Source organism: Desmodus rotundus, chromosome 4, assembly GCF_022682495.2.
Source record: "Desmodus rotundus isolate HL8 chromosome 4, HLdesRot8A.1, whole genome shotgun sequence".
Taxonomy (NCBI): domain Eukaryota; kingdom Metazoa; phylum Chordata; class Mammalia; order Chiroptera; family Phyllostomidae; genus Desmodus; species Desmodus rotundus.
In genome coordinates, this window is record NC_071390.1 from 135,958,870 (window position 1) to 135,975,741 (window position 16,872).

General features: G+C 35.8%; 1 protein-coding gene across 5 annotated transcripts in view; it reads left to right on the forward strand.

The window, feature by feature from the left end:
• The window catches only part of MPP7 (MAGUK p55 scaffold protein 7), a 246,332-nt gene that overhangs the window by 221,228 nt on the left and 8,232 nt on the right, over positions 1 to 16,872 (forward strand). The gene's annotated exons all lie outside the window — the stretch shown is intronic.

The window sequence follows — 16,872 nt, forward strand, 5'->3', positions numbered from 1 at the left end:
ATAACAGTTGAGGGGTTTGCCCCTGATTTACACAGATCATTGGCCTGAATATTTGTTAGTTACAGCTTTCTTACTCTCAATTTTTATGGTGAATTTTAATACACATAAGACATTAACTTATTATTTACAAATCTTCTTGTAAATAGAAGTCTAATATTTCTTAAAATCAGTGCTAATGTTTTCCAGAGTTTTTCCCCGGCGTTAAGATTAGAAGGACCAAACTGCACAGAGCTGGAGGAGGCTTCATATAATATAAATCTTCATAGTTTCTTTTTATGTGTAGTAATTGGCAGATAGTGTTAAATGGGCCTTTCATAGCCATAGAATCCAAATATGGTAGACTTCTTTTCAGTACATAGAATTAAATCTATTTTTATGAAAGTGGTTTTCACAGACATTCTTGCAAATAAAATGTGATTCTGGAAGCATTTTGATCTTCAGAATAAATGCCATTTGACTACTTAATATGTTGATGTTAGAAAGTCATCTAAAAGACTAAATTGAAATGTTGGCTTTTTTCAAGTGGTTTTAGTACTATTTTTTTTTAAGTCATTTGTATATAGCCCTTAGCAATGTTCTCTAGTTCTGGAAGAGTTCAACTTTATTTTAAAATTATAGTATTCTGTTACCTCGTTATTCCTTGTTACTACATTTTTCCAAATTATTGTTTGTAATCATTTTCAGCCATAAGTTATAGGACTGACAGTTTCCATCAACAGAGATGAAAGTTAAGGAAAATGTGGAAATGTGGAATTAAACAGTTTCTTTCTGTCTTTTAACTTTAATTATTCACTTCTCTTACAAAAACTGAGTTGCAATAGACTGGCAATGAGAGCATTTTACAAAACATGCCCTTAGTTAAGCTTACAGGTGAGCGATGACACTAGAGGGTGGAAAACCAGATTACAAAGGAAAACAATAACTTCGTTAATTTTTACTGTGGATGCATAGCTTTTATTGGTCTTAATTTATTTTGTGCTCCCATTGACAGTAAAGCTAGGTGATATCTCCATTTTACAGAGAAAAAAACGGGAGAAAAAGGATACTTTGACTTACTCAGATTTCCTTAGGTGTTAGTTGCACTTGAGTTTGAAACCAGGTTTTTTGTAAACACTTTTCATGTTCTGTTTCCTATATAACACTATGCAGTCCTTTCAAACTGCAGATTCTCTTTTTTTGTAGCCCAGTTAGTAGGAAAAACCGCCTCCTTTTGAAGATTAGAAATATCAGTAAGTCTGTCTGTCAAACATAACCCTCTCTGATACTTTTGGTATTACTCAACGACCTAGGGCTCAAGACATTTTGGCTTCAGTTTATCCAACTGTTAAAACAATACTTGCCTGTAAAGTTGTTACAGAGCTTGACAACATCCAGTAAGGTTCTGAGACTGGGACTCTCCAAAAAAATCCCCAAAGGATGGGTTTTCCACTCTGATTCACTTGTAAACAGTTAATGTCAAAAGATCCCCCACTAGCAGTGTTTTGCCTGATAAGAATCTCTTGTGGGTCCTAATAAAAAATTTCAAGGCCTTTCCAAAGAGATTCTTCTTCAGGAGATCTGACAGATTGTCTGAAAGTCTTTATTTACAGGAAGCATCCCTGGTGGTTCATAATATCAGACATGTTTGGGAAACACAGCCCTACCACCAACTCAGGATAATTTCATTAATCAAATGATAGTGTATTTTAAGAGTGATTTTGAAATTTTAGATTGTTTTGCTTTATCAAATGCTTTAGATAGAGTCTTGATTATTTGGAGAAAACTTATTATTTTAGTTATTCCACCAGTATTCTGTTTGATGTTTAACTCTATAATTCTCCTCTCCAGAACATGTACTGTATTTTGCCATGTATAATGTGTACTTTTTTACCCAAATGTTTTAGGGAAAAATAAGGATGCACATTATACATGTGTATAATGATCACACACCATGGATGGAATGAGTATAATAATCCCGTGTATAATGCGCACAAACATGTGGGTGCGCATTATACACGGCAAAATGTGCTGGCTACCCAACAGAGTGGGTGAACTTGAAAAACTGTGCAGCAATGGAACTCATACACATTGTTGGTGGGAGTGTGGATCGATTCAACCACTTTGGAAAACTAAGTGGCCCTATCTGTTTACTAAAGCTGAGCAAACACATACCTTGTGACCCAGTGATTCCATTCCTAGTACACACCCAACAGAAACGCAAATGAGAAATACTTGGATACTCAGAGAAACACTGTTGATAAAAGCTCAAAAGTGGAAACTACCCAAAGGCCCACCAGTAGTGAATTGGTTAAGTAAGTGACAGTATATTCACACCATGGGATGCCGTAGTGCAGTGAGGATGAACAGTCTATATGCAGTGATATGTATGAATCCCACCAGCATCATGCTGAGTAAAAGAAGACAGACACAAACAGAATATGCAGAATGGCTCCCTTGTACTGCATAAAAACAAGAAAAGCAACGCTCCTGTGAGCTGTTAGAAGTCTTGAGGGTGTGGACGGGAAGGGTCATCCTGGAGTTCTGGCATCCATGCTCCTTGTTAGAGTGCTGGTTACATGGGCGTATTCGAGCTGTGAGAATTCATTAGGCTTACATGCAAACTTTTCCATCATATTTCAGGTTTTTAAATGTTAAATAGAAATACGTGGAAGTTTAGGCAATTAGTTTGCTGATGCTGATTTCTGGTCTTGACATGCACCACAGTCATGGGAGACTAACGCCTCCCTCCGCTGGAGGAAGCCGAGTGATGGTTACACAGGGCCTCCCTGTGCCACTCGTGCAATTTCTTGTGAATCTGTAATTATTTCAATTTCAAGAAAACTATTTAAAGGGATGCTAAATCAAGTATTCCTCTTGGGCAAAATGACTGAACAAATTATAGGATCTTTTAAAATTGTCCATAAAGCCATATTAACCATTCACAGAGGCTTTTAAAGAAAGTGGTGGCCAAACTCCTGCTTGCTTTTCTGTGGAAAATGTCATCCTTGATAAGCTGCATCAATATTGTTTCAAGGCTAGAAGTTATCATCAACAAGTCTACATAACCAGTAACATAGCTCGTCTTTCAGAAGAAAATTAAAGTGTTGCCGTAGAGATCCAATACTTGATGGATTTTAATGTCTGGACAGTTTGGATTTCAGCGCTCTCGGTCAGCAATACACGTTCACCACTTTCTGTGGTTTCGCTGGAAGGCGTATGTCACAGTCAGGTGTTTTCATAGGTTTCAGAGTGCTCCTGTTCTAGAACACTTCTTTGTCAACTGAGGATACCTCAGTTGAAATCTCTAAAAAATACAGATATTGTAAACTAGGGTACCAGTTTAAAAAATATTTTTTCTTAGCTCACAGTGGTAATCATTCTGGGGTTTTGTTGGGGACGGGGGAAGAGTGTGGAGTTGGCCTCATTTGTTGAATGTTTATCTTTAACTGTCAGCACGGCGGGTACTCAGACAGTGAAGTGTGGTGAGCTGGTGGCCTGCACCGTGGTTCCTATGCCCATCTTGCTGTTTGGATTCCCTTCTCACAAGAATTCTCAGGTCCCTTATGCAGGATCCCTCATTGTTGATGGGTTTGTGAGATTGCTTTGACCCTCACTGCAGTTAGACACTGAAATTCTTCATCAGTGAAATTACATCAGACCTGGATAATTTGGGTTCGTTGTCATAAGCGAACAATTTCGTTGTAGGCATGTTATCTCTTAAATGTGTTAGGCAGTGTCATAAATGTCTTCTTCACTTGCTGTGATTCCGAGTGTTTTTAACCCTCTCCGGAGGCTCTGTGTGCCAGGGCCCTGGTCGTGAAACCGTGTGTTCCGGATTGTCAAAGTGCGCTGCCATTAAAATGGAGGAAAGGCAACTCTTTCTCCGTTCATGAGGAACAAATTAATGCCATAAAATTCTCAGTTTTTATTTTCAACAGTACATGTTTCTGAAGCCTGCTACTTGTTAAATGAACACCAGCAAACAACAACAACAAAAATGAACTAATAAATGAATATTCACCCTAAATGCCAAATCAGGGTATCATACTAACTTTAATATCTTTCTTATTCTTGGATGCACATTATGTTACACACAGTAAATAGAGTCTTTTTCAGCTGTGAAAGTCATTTGTAGCTTTTATGGTAGAATTAAATTTATTAGTACTTCGTGCCATTCCTGCACAGGTTGTGACATCCCATAAAAATAGCACGGCCCTCGTGCTCCATTAGCAGAAGTATGAAAAACTGCTTCAGGAGATGTGACTGTTGTATTGAAATATGCTTGCTAACTAAACAAGGAAATTTAAAACTTTTGGATATAATTTAAATTAATTGGGTTTCATAAATCAATTACCTTTTGTACTAGGTCATTTTTTACCACTTCCAACATTTTCCTTTTATACATTATTAAGATAGAATTAAAAAAAATAAACTGCACACACTGTATTTAAAATATACAATTAGCCCTGGCCAGGTGGTTCAGTTGGTTGGAGCATCGTCCCATACACCAGCAGGTTCGATCCCCAGTTGTAGCACGTAGGAGAGGCAACCGATCGATGTTTCTCTCTCACATTAATGTCTCTCTCTCTTTCCCTTCCTGTCTTTCTAAAAATCAATAAACACTCTCGGATGAGGATTAAAATAAAATACAATTAGATCAGTTTTAACATATATACACGTGTGAAATCTTCACTACAATTAACATAATGAACATTTCTACCTCCTCAAAAATTGTCCTCATGCCCTTTGTCATCCATCCTTTGTTCCCAGGCAACCACTAATGTACATTCTATTACTATTAGTCTGTCACAGATTAGTTTGAATTTTCTAGCACTTTATATGAGTAGAATTTTATAGCTTGTTACCAATTTTTTGCCTGGCTTATTTTACTCAGCATCAGTTAGAGATTCACCCGTGTTGTTTCATAGATCAATAATTCATCCTTTTTCATTGCTGAGTAGTATTCCATTGTAAGGAAATATCACAATTTGTTTATCCATCCATTCAACTGTTGATGGATACTTGGAATATTCCTCCCATTTTGGCTATTGCAAATAAACCTACTATGACATTCATATTCAAGTTTTTTGATTGACATGTGTTTTTGTTTTTCTTGAGTAAGTACCTGGATCATACGGTAGGTGTATGCCTAATTTTTTAAACTAACAAACCTGTTTCCAACACAGTTATACCATTTTATGACCTATTGGCAGTGTATGTAAGGTTCAATTGCTATACATCCTTGTCAACATGTGGTAAAGTCAGTCTTTAAATTTTTGTCAGTGTAATAGGTGTGTGGTGGTATCATTGTACTTAAATTTACTTTTAATAACTAATGATGTTGAGCATAATTTTGTGGACTCTGCCATTTAAGTATCTTCTTTAGCGAAGTGTCTATTCAAATCTTTTGCCCATTTTTTAAGAAATTGAGCTTGTCTCATTGAGTTTTGAGAGTTAGTTTTTTCATTTGTTCATTTATTTATTCCAACTGCAGTTAACATTCAATACTATTTTGTACACATTACTTTCAGGTGTACAACATAGTGGTTAGATAATCATATACTTTACAAAGTATTCACCCCAATATTTCCAGTACCCAACTGGCACCTTCCATAGCGATTAAAATGTATTAGACTATATGTATGTACTATGCTGTACTTTACATCCTCATGACTATTTTGTAACTAATTTGTACTTCTTAATCCCTTCAACTTTTTAACCCAGTCCCCCAATTGCCCTTTCCTCTCATAATCATCAGTCTGTCCTTTGTATCTGCGAGTCTGTTTCTCTTTTTTTTATATTATTCTTTAGACTCCACATATAAGTGAAAACATGATATTTGTCTTTCTCTGACTGACTGACTTCACTTAGCTTAATACCCTCTAGGTCCATCCATGCTGTCACAAATGGTAAGATTTCATTCTTTTTATGGGTTAGTAGTATTTCATACGTGTGCTTTTTTATTTTATTATTTTATTTATTTTTTTACATTTTTTGTCCTCACTTGAGGACATTCTTTCATTGCTTTTAGAGTGAGAAGGAGGGAAAGAGGAAGGGAGAGAGAGGAACATCGATGTGAGAGAGAGACATGGATTGGCTGTCCGCTACCTCGCACATACCTGAACCAGGGATTGAACCCACGACCTTTTGACTAAGGATGATGTTCCAACCAACTGAGCCACACCAGCCAGGGCTGTACGAAGCTTTTGTATTCACCCATCTATGGGCACTTAGGTTGCTTCCGTACCTTTGCTGTTTTAAAAAACACTGCAGTGAACATAGGGGTGCATATAGTCTTTCTAATTAATTTTGAGTTTCCTTAGATATGTAAACAAAGTGGAATCACTGGATCATAAGGCATTTTCATTTTTAATTTTTTGAAGACCCTCCATACTGTTTTCTATCTGCCTGCACCAGTCTGCATTCCCACCAAAAGTACATGAGGGTTCCCTTTCTCTACATCCTTGCCAGCACTTATTTGTGGATTTACTGCTAATAGCCATTCTGACAGCAATGAGATGATATCTCATTGTGTTTTTAATTTGCATTTCTCTGATGATTAGTGATGTTGAGCATCTTTTTATATGTCTGTTGGTCTTCTGTATGTCATCTTTGGAGAAGTTTTTAATTGGATTTTTTTGGTGTTGATTATATGAGTTCTTTATAAATTTTGGATATTAACCCCATATCAAAAGTATCATTAATGAATATCTTCTCTGATTCAATAGATTATCTTTTTGTTTTATTGATGATTTCCTTTGCTGTGCAAAATCTTATTAGTTTGATGTAGTCCCACTTACTTTTGTTGTTATTGTTGTTTATTTGTTTCTGTTACCCGAGGAAATATATTAGAAAAAATAGTGCTAAGATAAATGCCTGGGATTTTACCGCCTATGTTTTCTTCTAGGAGTTTTATTGTTTCGGGTCTTACATTTAAGTCTTTATTTTAATTTGAGTTACTCTTTCTTTAAGTTTGAAAAATACATATTTTTTTTATTTTAAAGGCTTTTTATTGCATTTTTTCTGCTACCATTTTCTCCCCTTATACACTCTTCTACTTTCACCACCCCCATCACGCTCGCAACCACCACACTGTTGTCCACGTCCATGAGCCTTTTTTCTTTATTGCTGATCTCCCAACCCCCTAACCCCCTCTCCCAGAGCTGTCAGCCTGCTCTCTATGAGTCTGTCCCTAATTCGCTTGTTTGTTCATTAGATTCCACATGCAAGTGAAATCATATGGTGTTTATCTTTCTTCTAAATGAAATAAACCAGTTAAGTTTATTACATGTGGTGTAAGACGGTGGTCTAGTTTTACTTTTTTGTATGTATCTGTCCAGTTTTCTCAGCACCATTTATTGAATACATTGGGTTTTTTTCATTTTTGGGTTTTTTTAAAGATTTTATTTATTTATTTTTAGAGAGAGGGGAAGGGAGGGAGAAAGAGAGAGAAATAGCAATGTGTGGCTGTCTCTCATGTGGCCCCCACTGAGGACCTGGCCCATAACCCAGGCATGTGCCCTGACTGGGAATCGAACTGGTTTGCAGCCCGCACTCAATCCACTGAGCTACGCCAGCCAGGGCTGAATACATTATTACCCCATTGTATGTTCTTGCCTTCTCTGTCAAATATTAATTGCCCATGGAGGCATGGGTTTATTTTGGGGATCTCTGTTCTGCTACATTGATCTATCTATATGTCAGTTTTTATGCCAGTATCCAGCTATTTCGATTACTATGGTCTTGCTGTATTGTTTGTTATCAGGTAGTGTGATACCTCCAACTCTGTTCTTTTTTCTCAAGATTCCTGTGGCTATTTGTGGTCTTTTGTAGTTTCATATACATTTTTGGATTATTTGTTCTTGTCTATGAAATATGCCATTGGTATTTTGATAGGAATTGTACTGAATCTATAAGTTGTTTTGGGTGATATGGATATTTTAATTATGTTAGTTATTCCTATCCCAGAACCTGATATATGCTTCCATTTATTTGTGTCCTCTTCAGTTTCTTTTCTCAGTGTGTTATAACTTTTCAAGTACAGGTCTTTTACTTCCTGGTTAAATATATTCCTAGGTGTTTTTTTTTTTTTTAATGGAATTGTAAATGGGATTGTTTTCTTAGTTTTCCTTTCTGATAGTTCATTATTTGTGTATAAAAATGTGGCCTATTTCCAAATATTTATTTTGTATCTTGCTGCTTTACTGAATTCATTTATCAGTTCTAGTAGTTTATTGGTGGAATTATAGGGTTCTTTATCATGTCATCTGTAAATAATGAAGTTTTACTTCTTTCCAATTTGGATGCCTTTTATTTCTTCTTCTTGTCTGATAGCTGTGGTGAGGACTTCCAGTACTATATTTAATGAGATTGGTGAAAGTGGACTTCCCTTTCTTGTTCCTGACCTTAAGGGAAATGGTTTTATTTCTACCGCACTGACCATGCTGTTAGATGTGGGTTTGTCATATATGGCCTGTATGATGTTGAGGTATTTTCACTCAGTTTCCACTTTGCTGAGAGTTTTTATCATAAATAGATTGTTTTTTCATGCTGGATTTTGTCAAATTTCTGTATATATTGATCTGATCATGTGATTTTTATTCTTAATTTGTTTATGTAGTATATCACATTCATTGATTTGGGATATTGTACCAACCTTGCATTCCAGGAATAAATCCCACTTGATGATGGCGTATGATCTTTTTAATATATTGCTAGATTCAGTTTGCTAATATTTTGTTGGGAATTTTTGCATGTATGTTCATCATGGTTTTGGGGCCTCCTATTTTCTTTCTTTGTAGTGTCATTATCTGGTTGTAGGATTAGAATAAGGCTGGCTTCATAAAGCGAACTTGGGCATCTTCCTCTCCTTGAATTTTTTGGAATACTTTGAGAGGTGTAGGTTTTAGTTGTTCTATGAATATTTGGTAGAATTCCAATGTAAAGCCATGCAGTCCAGGTCTTTGTTTGTTATAAGTCTTTTGATTACGGCTTTGACTTTGTAAGTTGTAATCAATCTGGTCCTTTTTTTTTCTTCTTGATCCAGTTTTGGAAGATTGTATGTTTCTGGGAATTTATCCACTTCTTCCAGATTGTCTAATTTGTTGGCATGTAGTTGCTGGTACTGTTTTCTTATATTCATTTGTATTTTTTATGTGGTGTCAGTTGTTACTGCTTTTTTAAAATTTTTATTTATTTGGGTCCTCTTTTTTTTGATGAATCTGTTTAAAGGCTTATCACTTTTATCTTTTCAAAGAACCAGGTTTTATTTTCATTAATATTTTGTATTGGTTTTTTTAGACTCTATTTTCCATTCTAATCTTTATTACTTCCTTCCTTCTACTCACTTTGGGCTTTGTGTTTTCTTTTTCTGTATGTGTAAAATAAGATGGTTTATTTGATTTATTTTTTTTAATTTCTTGAGGTAGGCCTGTAATGCTATGAATTTCCCACTTAGGACTGCTTCACTGTGTCTCATAGATTTGGGGTGGTTGTGTTTCCATTTTACTTTGTCTTAAGGTATATCGAATTCTTCCTTGATCTCAATATTAACCATTGATTGTTTAGTAACATGTTATTTAGCCTCCATGGATTTGTGTTTTTCAGATGTTTTTTGTATTGATTTCAAACATTTGTGGTTAGAGAAGATACTTCTTTCTTCTTAATTTAATGAGATTTGTTTTGTGCCCTAACATGTGGTCTGTCCAGGAAAATGTTCCATATGCACTAAAAAGTATGTATATCCTACTGCTTTGGGATTGAATGCTCTGAAAATATAAATTAAATCCATGTGGTCAAGTGTGTCATTGAACATCACTATTCCCTTGTGGATTTTCTGTCTCACACATCTATCCATTGATGTCAGTAGGGTGTTAAAATTTCCTACTATGGCCGTATTACTGTCGATCTCTCCCTTTATGTCCATCAAGATTTGTTTTACACATTTAGAAATAGTGCTTCTGTGTTGGGTACATAAATGTTTACAACAGTTACACCCTTTGGATGCCTTTGTTCCCTTTCGCATTGTTATGTCCTTCGTTGTCTCTTACAGACTTTAGGATAAAAACTGTAATTTTGTCTGGTATAAGTATTGCTACATTAGCTTTTTTGTTTCATTTTTATTTTCATGAAATAATCTTTTTCTGTCTCTTTACTTTCACTCTGTGTGTCTTTTGCTTTAAGGTGGCTTTCTTGTAGATAGCATGCATATGGGTCTTGTTGTCTTATCCATTCAGCTACCCAGTGTCTTTTTATTGGAATACTTAATCCATTTACATTTAAGTGATTATTGATAGGTATGTACTTATTGCCATTTTATTCTTTATGATTATTTTTCTCTTTCTTTGTCTTTTTTCTTCTTAAAATAGGCCCTTTAACATTCTTGTAATACCAGTTTGGTGGTAACAAACTCCTTTAGCTTTTTCTTGTCTGGGAAGCTATTTATCTGTATTTCCTTCACCAGATTAGGGAAGTTTTCAGTCAAATTGTCATCTTTTCTTTTATTCTTTTTCCTTTTTCTGCTCTAATTCGATGTTTTCTGCTACCTTGTATTCTAAATCACTGATTGAATCCTCTTCTTCATCTAATCTGCTCTGGATTTCTTCTAGTGTATTCTTCATTTCAGATATTGTATTATTCATATCTGGTTCTTTTTGTAGTTTCTGTGTTCTCTTTTATCTTGCTATTTCTTTGTTGAAGTTCCTTGAACATCAGTATAACTCTTGCTTTGTACCCTTATTTGGTAGATTGCTTGCCTCCATTTAATCTAGTTGTTTTTCTGGAGTTTTGTTCTGTTATTTCATTGCGTTGTGTTTCTTTGTCTCTCCATTTTGGCCTCCTCTCTTTGTTTCTCTGTGTTAGGTAAATCTACTATATTCCCAAGTCTTAGTATGGTGGCCTTATGTAGTAGGTATCTTGTAGGGCGCAATGGCAGTCTTCCTTATCACCTGAGCTAGGTGCCCCAGTACGTTCCTTTTTTGCTTATGTGAGCCCTCCTTTTGTAGTCGAGTCTTGATTGCTGTTGGCCCATCTGTAGGTGGGTTGACCCTCAGGGTGGTTGACTCTGAGGATTGACCCCCAACCATAGTGTACTAGCTGCTGTGCAGGGATTTACCCGACAAAACCAAATTTTCCCCAGCAGGGTTTGGTGCCTGCTGAAATCTCCTTTTGGGTGTGTTGCTTGTGGAGGTAAATGGGTCATGCTCTGATGTAGTCTGAAGGCCGCCACCCAGTGTGTTGGTTCTGGGGCACCTTGGAAGGGACTATAACCAGACCTGAGCTGCCTGTTTGGAGCTACAAAGCAATCCACAGTTTTTGGCTGCATTTGCTGGGCCTGGGTATCTGTGGAAGGGGCCAAACTACGCACCAAGGCCTATTTCTACCAGCACTGAGTTGGGGGCAGGTCAGGGAAAGACCCAAGACGCCCCATGATCTGCCTCCGCCTCTCAGCTGCCTGTAAGCCTTTTGTGTTGTGTGAGTGGTGTGAGGTAGGTTCTCAGTGAACCAGGCAGGGGCAAGTGGCATTCACCAGATTGGTTCATATATAAACTTGGCACCAATGCTGGGTCTGAGGCCACTTTACTAAAGACCCAGGGAACACCCAAGGCCAGCCACCACCTGCTGGGTGCCTACGGACCTTTGTGGTAGGGCACAGCCTCAGGTAGGGAAAAGAAGTCAGTGCCCATGACTAAATAGTAAGGTAATGCATGTTTTAAAAATTCATGTGGCATACGGGCCGACAAATCGATGCCTTAGGCTGATGTAATGTAGAGGGGAGTGTTCAACCCAGGAAAGATGCCTTCTACGGGTGGTCTGGGAGAGGGACTCAACACAGGGACCCTGGTGGCTGTTCCTTCAGCTCTCTCACTGGAACCACACTGTCCAGTCTCTCCTCACATGACTTCAGTCCACTCTGAGCTGCCCTCCCTCCACAGGAGCCCAGGGTGAATGGGCATGAATGAGATTTTGTGTGCTGGCCCTTAAAAAGTGTTCCTAGGGTTTAGCTGATTCCTATTTCTCCCTGGTGGACAGAATCTCACCTATTTTCATACCCAGATGGTATGTGGGCTCCTCTTCCTGGCTCTGGTGCTCTGGGCTGGGGAGCCTGGTGTGGAGTTTAGACCCCAGGCTGCTCAAAGGGAACCTTTGCAGCTGAGATGTCCCTCTGGATTCTCAACCATAGCACGTGGGTGTGGGGGAGCCGTTTTCATGTCTCTTGTCTTTCCTGCCAGTCTCAATATGGCTTCTTCTGTAAAGACTTCTGTTCAACTGTTTTCAGTTGGTTATTTTGGTTGATTTTTCTATAGTTCAGTTGTAATTCCAGTTTGGTCCAGGGAGGTGGTGAATGTAATTTTCACCTACTATGCTGCAATCTTGGAACCCTCCAAAAGTTACTATATTGAGTTGGCCAAAAAGTTCATTTGTTTTTTTTTTTTTCTTGTAAAATGGCTCTACTAGTGCTTAGTTGTCTTTAACTTTATTCTAAACAATTTTGTTAGATTGTATTGTGACAGCTGTCATATCAGCATGCATTTAAAAATGTATAAAAATTGGTGAATTTTTGTGTAGCCATTTTTTAATATTGAAGATGGAAGAAAATACACAATATTTTCAGCATATTATGCTTTATTATTTCAAGAAAGGTAAAAACACAACTGAAACACAAAAATGGACTTGTGCAGTGTATGGAGAAGGTGCTATGACTGATTGAATGTGCCAGAAGTGGTTTGTGAAGTTTCACGCTGGAGATTTTTCACTGGACGATGCTCCACAGTCGGGTAGACCAGTTAAAGTTGATGACGATCAAATTCAGACACTAATTGAGAACAATCAATGTTTTACCATGTGAGAGATAGCCAACAAACAAACTCAGAATATCCAAATCTATAAAGTTATTGGTGAAAATGAAAAACGTGTCTTTTATTCTACAGAAAAAACCATACAGACTTTAGGGCCAACCCTACAAATATATTCTGCCTATGTGTCATTTATCTGATAAATGGGTTGCAAACATTGTCTTCCAGACTGTGGCTTGCTTTTTCATTTCTTTAATGGTGTTTTTCCAAAGGAAAGGTTTTTTAATTTTACCTAACTTATCAATTTTTTACTTTTATGTTTTATGCCTTTTGTGTTTAATTTAAAAATCATTTACTATCTCAAGATCACAAAGACATCCTCCTGTTTTCTCTAGAAGTATTAGAGTTTTAGGTTTCACATTTTGGTCTTGATCTTTTTCAAGTTATTTTTTGTTATTATTTTGCAGACTTGCCTTATTCCTGATCTCAGGGGAAAACAATCTTTTTTTCATTAAGTATGATATTGGCTTTTTTTGTTGCTTGTTATTTGTTTGAGGGCATTCCATGTGATTCCTGGTTTGCTGAGACTTCTTTTTTTTATTGTGAATAGTAGGTGTTGAATTTTTTAAAAAGGTTTTCTCGGCATATATGGAAATGATCATATGTTATCCTCCATTCTGTTAATATGGTGAAGTCTATTGGTTTTCAAAAGTGAAGCCAACCTTTCACTCCTGAGATAGCCTCCGCTTGGTCATGATCAGCAGTTTTTTAAAAATATACATATTATTGAATTTGACTTTTAATATGTAGTTAAGGACTTTTGCATCTAAATTCATGATGGATATTGATCTGTAATCTTTTCTAATGTCTTTGTTAGATTTTGCTACTGGAGATGTACTAATATCATAACATGAATTAAGTAGTGATTCTTATTTGCTGAAAATGTTTAGATTCGTGTTATTTCAACCTTGAATGATGGATAGACTTCATCATCTGTCTAGGCCTGGAGTTTTCTTTTGGGGAATTTTTTTTTTCTTAAGCTTTTATTTATTTATTTTTAGACACAGGAGAAGGGAGGGAGAAAGAGAGGGAGAGAAACATCAATGTGAGAGAGAACCATCAATTGGTTGTTTCTTGTGCATGCTCTGGCCAAGGACTTAACCCTCAACCCAGGCATGTGCCCTGACCGGGCATCAAACTGGCAACCTTTTGCTTTGCAGGACAACGCCCAACTGAGCCACACCGGTCAGGGTGGGGAAGGTTTTTAAAAACAAATTTGATGTAATTAGTAGCTACAGGCCTATTCAAAAATTTTAGTCTCTTGTTTTAATTTTTATTCATTGTATTTCTCAAGAAATTTGTCCATTTCATCTAAATTGTCAAATATGTTGGCATAAGGTAGTACATGGTACTCTCTTAACTTTTTGAATGCCAATAGGATCTGTGCTAATAACTCCTTTTTCACTCTTTATATTGGCTATTTTTGTTGTTTTTTTGTTCCTTGACCAGTTTAATTAGGTTTTTAAACTTTGTTGTTTGGTTTTCCTTATTGTGCCTTTTTCTTCTTTCTATGTTGTTAATTTCTATTTGTTATTACTTTCTCCTTGTACTTGCTTTGGGTTTACTTTGGTCTTCTGTTTCTAGCAATTTTAAGATGACCCTTCAGTCATTGATTTTAGATCTTCTTTTCTAATATAAGTATTTATAACTGTATGTTTCCCATTAAACACTTATGTATTTTTATCCCATAATTTTGATAGGTTGTATTTTCCTTGCCTTTTACTTCACAATATTTTCTCACTTTCTTTATTATTTCATCTTTGAAGCATCAATTATTTAGAAGTGTGTCATTTAAGTTTTAGGTATTAGTGGTTTTCCTAGATATCTTACTCATTTTAAATTTAGTTATTTTGTAGTTAGAAATTATACTCCTTGTGATTTGAGTTCTTTAACTTCACTGAAGCTTTCTATAATCCAAACTATGATCTATCTTTGGTAAAGGCACTGTGTGGGCTCTGACGATTTGGGTGTCGTGTTGTGTCGATACTGATTAGCCCCAGGAGGTTGGTGATGTTCCCATCACCTGTATCTTAGGACATTTTCTCCACTTCTGTCCATTGTGGAGAGAGAGGCATTAAAATATCCTATTCTGAATTGGAAATTGTCTGTTTCTCCATTTAGATCAGCCTAATTTTGCTTCATGTATTTTAAAGCTTTATTATGTATATACAAATTTATGATTGTTATAAATTTTTTTGTCATTATGAATTGTTTCTCTTTATCTTTCATAATACTCTTCGTCTTGAAGTCTGTTTTGTCTTATAATAAAGTAGCCACTTCAGCCTCCTTAAACTTACTGTTTACATGGTATAGCAGGTCCTCGAATAATGTCCTTTTGTTCAACATTGTTTAATTATAACATTGATGAAATGCCTTAGGAATTTAACTCTTACTTATATCAGTTAGCCAATGGTACAGTTGGTTTTGTGATACGTCATTTTGCTTGAAGTCATATAACCTATCAAGCACATTAAGTGAGGACGTACTGTATATTGTTTTCCATCTGTTTGCTTTCAGCATATGGGTGTCTTTATATTTAATGTGTCTCTCTGGTAGACTTGTACCCAGTGTGTACTAAGGTCTTGCTTTTACCCATTTTATTTCTCTGCCTTTTAACTAGAGTATATACAGACCATTAACATTTATGGGATTATGGCAATGACTGAATTTAAGCTATTATTTTATTATTTGTTTTCTACTTACCCCATTTTTTGTTTTCTTTTTCTTCCTACTACTTTTTTTAAAAATTGTTTGAATGTTTTTTAGTAATCCATTTATTACTTTTTTACTGATTGCCCTAGGGACTGCAGTATGCTTATATCTAACCATTTACAGTCTACTTAGAGTTCACTTTTTGCCTTTTCATATAAAATATAGAAAATTTGCAGTCACGTAAGTCCTTTACGTCCACTCCTATCTTTTTGTGGTAGTTGTCAAAGGTATTATATTTGCATACATTGAAAACTCCATTATATTGTAACTTTTACTTTAAATCAGTCATTTATAGTTCAAAGAACTTAAAAAGAAGAAAGTAGCCTTCTATGTTTATTCAACTACCGGTATTTATTCTTTTTACTGCTCTTTCTTCATTCCTGAAAATTTAAGTTTCCTTTTTAACATTTTCTTTCAACCTAAAAAAACTTCTGCGTATTTCTTTTAGAACAAATATGCTGATGAATTCAATTAATTTCTCTTTATCTGAGAAAGTATTTTGCCTTTATTTCTGAAGGATATTTTGGTTGATAGGTCTTTTCTTTCAATACTGCGAAGATATTATTTCAACGATCCCTTGTTTCTATGACATAAGAAATAGGTAGTTGTTGAAATCATTATTCCCATGTGTGTATTGTGTTAGGTTTTTTTTTCTACTTTCAAGATTTTTAAGGTTTGGCTTTTAATAATTTGGCTATGATATGTCTAGGCATGATTTTCTTTGGAGTTATCCTGTTTGGGATTTGTCGAGTTTCTGAAATTTATAAAAATTTTGCCTTTAACCAAATTTTAGCAGTTTCTTGCCATTGTCTCTTAAACTACATTTATTGCCTCTATGTTTTTTCCTCTCCTTTCCACTTCCCAATTACACATATGTTAGACATGTCAATATTTTCCCACAGGTCCCTGGAGCTCCATTTATATTTTTTAAATTTTTTCTCTCCGTTGCTCAGATTTTATAATTTCTGTTGATCTATTTTCAAGTTCACGGATTCTTCTCTGTCCTCTTGATTCTGCTGTGAGCCCATATAAAGCTTTGTTTCTGTTAGATATTGTCTATTTCAGTTCTAAAATTTTCATTTTGCTCTTCTTTTTAGTTTTTATTTACCTACTAAATGTTTTTATTTCAGGTGTGTTTTCCTTTACCTAATGAAGCATGGTTATTACAACCATTGCTTTAAAGATTTTGTGGGATAGTTCTTACTTCTGGGTCTTCAGGGTTGCCATCTATTATCTTTCCCCTTGAGAATTGGTCATATTTTCTTGGTTTTTAAATGTTGAATAATTTTAAATTGCATTCTTGATGGTAGGAATTCAGTGTTGTATC